Source organism: Melospiza georgiana, chromosome 3, assembly GCF_028018845.1.
Source record: "Melospiza georgiana isolate bMelGeo1 chromosome 3, bMelGeo1.pri, whole genome shotgun sequence".
NCBI lineage: Eukaryota > Metazoa > Chordata > Aves > Passeriformes > Passerellidae > Melospiza > Melospiza georgiana.
This window is the reverse complement of record NC_080432.1, coordinates 96,903,758-96,910,728: the sequence shown is the minus strand read 5'-3', so window position 1 is coordinate 96,910,728 and position 6,971 is coordinate 96,903,758.

The following is a 6,971-nucleotide window of genomic DNA, read 5'->3' as shown; positions in this document are numbered from 1 at the left end:
AGATTAAAGAGTATTTATTCTTCCAACACATTTTCATTAATGACCACTTGAGATGTTTATAACACAATGGGCAGTAAACACAAGACCTATTCATCAGTCTGCTCCTGGTTACAGCCAAAGTGGCCTTTCACACCACCATGACACAAACTCAATGAGGGTACCCTGCCAACTGCATCATCTGCTTCCAGTCCCTCATCTTCTCATGCTGACAGAGAGAGCACTGGTGGGCAGCAACCATGGCTTCCCTGGACACATTCCAGGAGTGACTGATGTTGTTGGGGGCTGCCCTCCTCCAGTGCCCATCAATCCACTTTTGAGTCTGACACACTCACACATTTTCCTTTTAATTTTTTTTTTTTTGTCCTCTGGAATCATTTCTCATTCTGATATTTCTTTTTTTCCTTCAGCCCCTTCTGCTCAAAGGGCTTGAAGGGTTGGTTACAGTTGGGCTAGCACCTGGCTCTAAGAGGGAGAAAGACAGCTAACATGGTTTAAACAGGACTTAATTTTAAAAATTTTGCTCCTTTCTGCAGGGTCTAGTGAGAGCTTATGTGCTCACTGCATCACTGAGAAATACTTGAGGAATAATTGGTCCCAGAAGAGTCATATGCCAGTGCCTTGAGATTCCCCCTTCACACTGAGTAGTTTCCTTTGTTATCTTCCCACTGCTGATGTTAACCAGCAGAATAAGCACTGAACTGGAATGTTTCTACCATATTTTTCTTTGCCAATCTATTTTTGCTGTCCATCCTTTTGGAGATTTTCTTGGTGAATATTGGCCTCACAATGTTCTGAGCAAGAAGAGAACTTGTAAGTAAGCCTTGAGCTCTTCAGTGTCCTTGTGCTGTAAATTTGGATCAAAAGTACAGGTAAGAGTTGGATGTCCAAAGAAAACTGAGGCCATGTCTGCTACAGCCTGGCAGACTCCTGCAGTCCAGTCATGTCACTCGGGGTCAGAGCTGCTGCCCTGGTAGATAGCCGTGTGGGGGAGAAACAGACCCCCTTTGCCCCCCAGCACATCTTGTTTCCTTCAGAAAATGGTGGAACTACAAAACAAAGGCCCTGCTTGGAGACCTTTGCCTGTTTGCAGTGCTGGTGTATCCATGAAAATATCTCAGGCTGAGATCGCCCGTTCACCAGGCAGAGAAGGCCTGAATCTGCAATCAAAGTTTTACTGTTGATTTAAACAAAATGCTGGGGAGGTTTCATTAGGTTTAACTCCCAGCAAAACCAATCATTGAGTAGTCTAGAACATGGAGCATGTTTGATTACATTTATTCTTCTCAAGTCAGTCTGGGCAAACTCATCAGAGTATTCTCATGAGCTGAACTACATACTGTGGCTTAAATATTCAAAAGTTAATCTCCCAATTGTTCATTTTCATTAGATTTTGGTAATTAAAAGTTTCACCTGCACTAGATTTCTTGAAAAAGTTTGTGATCAGCATAATATAAAGTACAGTACCCCTCAAAGAACAGAGAATTTCACCCATTTTGGATTTGTTTCCTAAAGACAAAGAAATCTTAGTACTTGAAATCTTTTGAGTGCACTTCTATCCAGTGTAGATATTGCAGAGAACAGCACCGTTTCAGGTCATTTTATTTTAACTTTTCTTTGTCTAGGAAAAATTTTTGAAAAGACTTGTAAAAATGAAAAAGGATGTAATCTCATAGAGGTTAGGTAGTGGTGTGCTTTATATAATATTCTGTTTCCCATAGAGGTCACTGCCAATTTGATGTACATTGCAGCAAGAAATCCAGCAGTGGAAAATAATGGAATATATTTTCATTTAATTAAATTCTACTGAAAATTAGCATAACACTTGGAATCTGAGCCTAATCCTATTCGCTTTTTTGGGCTTACTTGTGCTACCTGATGCTCTTGTTACCCTCATGAATTTCCTGTTTCTTGAACACAACTTCAATGGCATTCTTCAGAAATGAATTTGCACAGTGTGCAATTACACTGTTGAAAAACATCTATTTCCTTTTTCAGTTATAAATGCATTATCTTTTGTCTAAATGGATGCTTCCTTGTTTATATCTCCTGAGAAGAAGCAATTCTATTAGTTCTATCTACCTTTCCAGTCTTTTTCTCTGTACATTTTTTCCACTTCCTTCTGGTTTAAAGCACAGTCTTCATCTATCTTCATAACAGTATTTTTCCATGTATGAGTGTCTTTGTCACCAGTTCTGGCCTTCTTCTATTTTTGCTATGTCATCCCTGGGGACAAAAAATCTCGATAATAAATCGTAATGACAAAGTATAAATTAATTTAGCATGCATTTGCACACAATAATCTGCTGCCTCCAGGACTCTTGGTATTTCTTGAACTGACTTACAGTTGATTCAACCAGATGTCAATTTTTAAAATAACTCTATTTTCCAAAAGTATTTTGCTTTTCTCTCTTACACATTTTCTTTGGACAAAGACCTACATTCACTAACTTACATGCCAAACCACAAACAGCTTTGCTATACATGTCAGTGTTTCAAATCAAAGTGGGTTTGTTATCAATGAGAATGGAGTTTGGCTAGAGACAGAGTATTTCCTTTCCCTTGTAGGGTTGGACCTCACCTTTCTATTGGTAAGTCTTGAGAGTTCAGAAAGGAAGGTTAGACCATCTTGGGGTGTTTTCTGGCTCCTAAACCAGCTATACTTATGTTTTGTTTTAAATGAGAATTATACCAAAATCCCAAAAGAGTAGAATGCAACATTTTTCAAATTGTCTAGAACAGCTTTTACATAATAAATGTGACTCACACACCTATCCATACATAAATGAAATGTAAGTATTGTATTTGAATGAGCTTGGACTTTGTGATGACTTGCAGAACTCATATACTGTAGTCATCCAGAGATCATATTCCTAAAAACTGTGTATTGCATCACACAATATGTATTTTCTCATATATAACACATATGTTTTAGCTTGAAGCTGGCTAGGGAACTGATAGGAAGCATGGGGGAAAACAGGAAGAAGAAAGTTTTGCCCTTGACTCTGGTATTAGTAGTTGCTGAACCTTCCTCCCTTTCTGCAGCTCAAAAGATATAGATAGCTCTGGTATTGCTTATTTTTGTGAACTTTGATACAGTTGTAGGTAGATGTCCAGAGTAAACACTCTAGAAAACCAAGATGAAAAAGACAAAAGAGCACAGTGTTGCTATCCACAAGTTAGAAAGGGAGAATAACTGAGATATGACATCTAGACATTTAAACTTTCATGAAATAAATTCCAGACTGGTACTCTGGCACTATCAGTGTCCAGAAGGTGGAAAACACGTAGGGGTCGGAATCTAGGAGTGGATATACAGATACCCCAGTGCCTGTGCTGTATTCTGGCACAGTGCTATAAAGACAGTTTTTACCATGAAATGGCTAACAATGGGTCCCTGCAGGGGGAGAGGGATGACTCCCTAATGCTTGTGGTGTGTGCCTAACACTGCTGTGAAGTGGCAGCTCTCATCCTGCTAGCATGGTTTCCAACAGCCAGGCCTAGGTCTGAGCCCCAGTGCAGCTGAGAAGGTTGGCAGGGGTAGCAGCAGTGCTGGATGTGTCATCTCTAGCACAACGTGGGTCTGTTCTTGTATCTTTTGTGGAGCAGCAGCACTGCAGCCGTGTTCAGGCAGCCACAGCAAGGCTGGCAAAGGTCCTGCAGCCTGGAGTCACTGAAGAATGCTAAAGCCACAAAGTGCCATGGAGTTACGTGGTATGATACAGGGGATCACCTCCTGACTGCTCTTCACTTTTCTCATCTTTGGTCTCTGTCTCCTGAGAGCCTGGTTTAGGCCAGCAAAAGAACTCCATCCTTTTCTCTCCTGGGTCAGAGCCTGGAGTAAAAGAGGAAAGGAGAAACAGATTTTTCAGCAGCATAATGTTTTGCCAGGTCATGAAGTGGCTGCTAAAACCATGTTGTCTGGCTTTGCTTTCAAAACAGCTCAGTACTCCTTGGGAGTCAGAGACAAAGGCTGCTTTTTCTGTTACTTCTCTCACTTTTCTCCCCCAAATCTTAAGGGAGACAGGATCAGAGTTCAGAAGACAAATCATCAATTTTTTCTTATGATATTTATAAAGATGTTCATGGCATTTTAAACACCATGCAAGAAGTTTCTAACACAGGATTTCACAGCTTTCCCCTGAATACAACTTAGGGACACATGATAATATATTTTCTTAGAGGAAGAAACTTTGTATTTAAGTGTTTTGTATTCTTTTTCACCGTAGCCACACCCAGTTGTCAGATGTTAATTTCTTAATCTGGAAAAACAAATTTTATTAGTTGTATATAATTAATTTAAAAAGGAAATAATAAATTTATAAGCCCAAATCTGTAGAACAGATCAGCAGAAAATAATAATAATATTCTTCTCAGAAGAATATGAGATAACACTCAGCCATGCCCTGGGGTCTTGAAGATAAATAGAAAATGTGAACTGAAATTCTCAACTCTCTAAAGTCAACTGGATTGATTTTCAGTAACCAAAGTAAAGCCAAGTTTTCACACTGAAGTTCAAGATCTTAGGAGAAAACCTAAGGGGAAAAAAAGTTAAAATTAATAAAAAATGAAGACCAAAGGCATGTATTTAATTTTCTGTGTATTGGGAATTCTGTGTGAATTTCTTAGTGAGACTAAAACTGAGCAGAATAAGTATTTCCATGATTTAAGCCTAATGGTAGAGCTGGTGTTTCAGGCAGCAATACGAAAAATAGCATAAGGAAGGTATTGGATTAAAATGGTATGGTCACATGGTGACAACTTACTTGATCTTTTCAAGGTCTAAATACAAAATTCAAATAAAATAAAACGGTTGTTTTCTACTTAGAGTAACACAAACATTTGCCGATATAACTTAGAAATAGTTTTGTTTATAAACTTGAAGGAGAGGTTAAAGAACTAGTTGTAAATTGACTTGGCCTTCTGGAGGAAATCCATGCTAAACCTGATCTGTCTTTAATAATGGAGAATGTGTTTTGTCTCCTACCCTCTTGAGATTCACTTAATATTAATGCAAGCAAGATGTGAAAGGAAATTCTGTGCTTCACTTTTTAGTAGCTTTTAGTCTCACAAGAGAGGGGATTGAAAATGAGATAAAGAAGACTTTGTTTGAAAACTTATTGCAAAACTAAAGGCCTTTAGAGTCCTTCAAACACTTGTTCACTTGCTTTATGCTCATTGATATAGTTTTGTGAAGTTCATTTTCAAGACAGAGAGTTAACACTGCATTGGTGTAAATGCTGTGGTTACAGGTCCAAGTGAAAGTGAATGTATCTTTTGTGGAGTCAGCTACAAACTATAGCAAGCTACACAGCATTCCTAAGTCATTACAGAGGTCCTGAATCTATACAAAAGAGAATTTATAGTTAAAACTATGATGCCTCTGAGGTTAGCTTCCACAGGATATTTTATGACAGAAAAAGTCCTTTTCTCATTGACTTGCAAATCTCGAGTCGGTGGGTGTCCTTCTGCCACGGATGGGAGCTGGAGGCAGCAGGCAGCCCTGCAGGAGCGGCTGTTCCTGCCCGGGGCGAGCCCTTTTCCAGTTAAGCAGGTAGAAGCACATTGCAGCCAAAAACCCTTGGCAAAGCCTGCTGCACCCTGACTGGGGCTGCTCCCCGGCTGGGGCTGCTGCTCCCTGACTGCTGCTGCTCCCTGACTGCTGCTGCTCCCTGACTGGGGCTGCTGCTCCTTGACTGGGGCTGCTGCTCTCTGACTGGGGCTGCTACTCCCTGTCTGGGGCTGTTCCCTGACTGCTGCTGCTCCCTGACTGCTGCTGCTGCTCCCCGACTGCTGATGCTGCTCCCCGACTGCTGCTGCTCCCTGACTGGGGCTGCTCCCTGCCTGCTGCTGCTGCTCCCCGACTGCTGCTGGGCCCCGAGGGATCAGGCAGTCACAGCAAGGCCTGCAAGTCTGTCGGGAGGGATTCTTGAGTGTTACGGCCTTTCACTGCTGAAATCATAGAAGCATTAAGCAAGAGAACAACCAAAAATGGTTGGTTTAGAGTGGTTTCCCAGTTCTTTGGACATCTGACCCTAATTCGCAGATCAAAATAATGGATAAAGGAGTGCTTATGTGGGGATTTCAATGGAAAAATATCCTAGCAAATCTGTCTGAAAACTAAGAATCAATGAAAATACCAGCTGGTTCACAGGGCATTTAATCTGGATCATTCAGCCGTCAAACTGGGAGCTCCTGGCACTCACTGGACTCCAGCTGGATGCACCAGGCTTTTCCGCCCTGGCTGTAGGGCTCCGTGGGTCACGGGGAGCAGGCCTGGGGTCCAGGCTGCAGGCTGGCTGTGCAGCCTGTCCTTTGTCACAGACACCCAGTGACCCGCGGGGGTGCACGGCTGGGTGCACTGGCAGGCACACGGGTGGGTATGGTGGTGAGTACAGTGGCAGGCACACGGGGGGATACAATGGTGGGTACAGTGGCAGGCACACGGGTGGATAAACTGGCAGGCACCCGGGCGGGGTACACGGCGTTGCGCCAGGACCATTTGCAGAGTTGTCGGGCCATCTGTGGCACTCTGCGGGTGCCGCCACTCCCGCTGCCCGGACGGGTCCAGCTTCACCTCCGAGTGCCCCGCGTTGCCCTCACAGCCATCCTGCTGCCGCCTCCGGCCGGGCAGCGCCATCCGCGCCCTCCGCAGCATCGGCCCCTTATCCTCGGGACCCCGTCCCGTGCCAGCGGAGGGCTGCGGGGCGAGCCGGGGGTGCTGCCGGCGGGCCCGGTGCTGTCGCCGCGGCGCTGCCGGGCCGCCCCCCTGCCGGTGCCCCCGCCCCGCAAACATGGCAGCGGCGGCGGCGGCGCGGCGGCCGCGGGCGGCGGCGGCTCGGGCGGGGAGCGGCAGCAGGTGAGGAGCGGCGGGGGCGGCGGCCCCGGCCCTGCCCTGCCCTGCCCGGCCCAGCCCGGCCCGCCCCGCCGCCGCCGCGGGCCGCCCGTCCGCAGCCCGGCTCCATCCGCAGGCC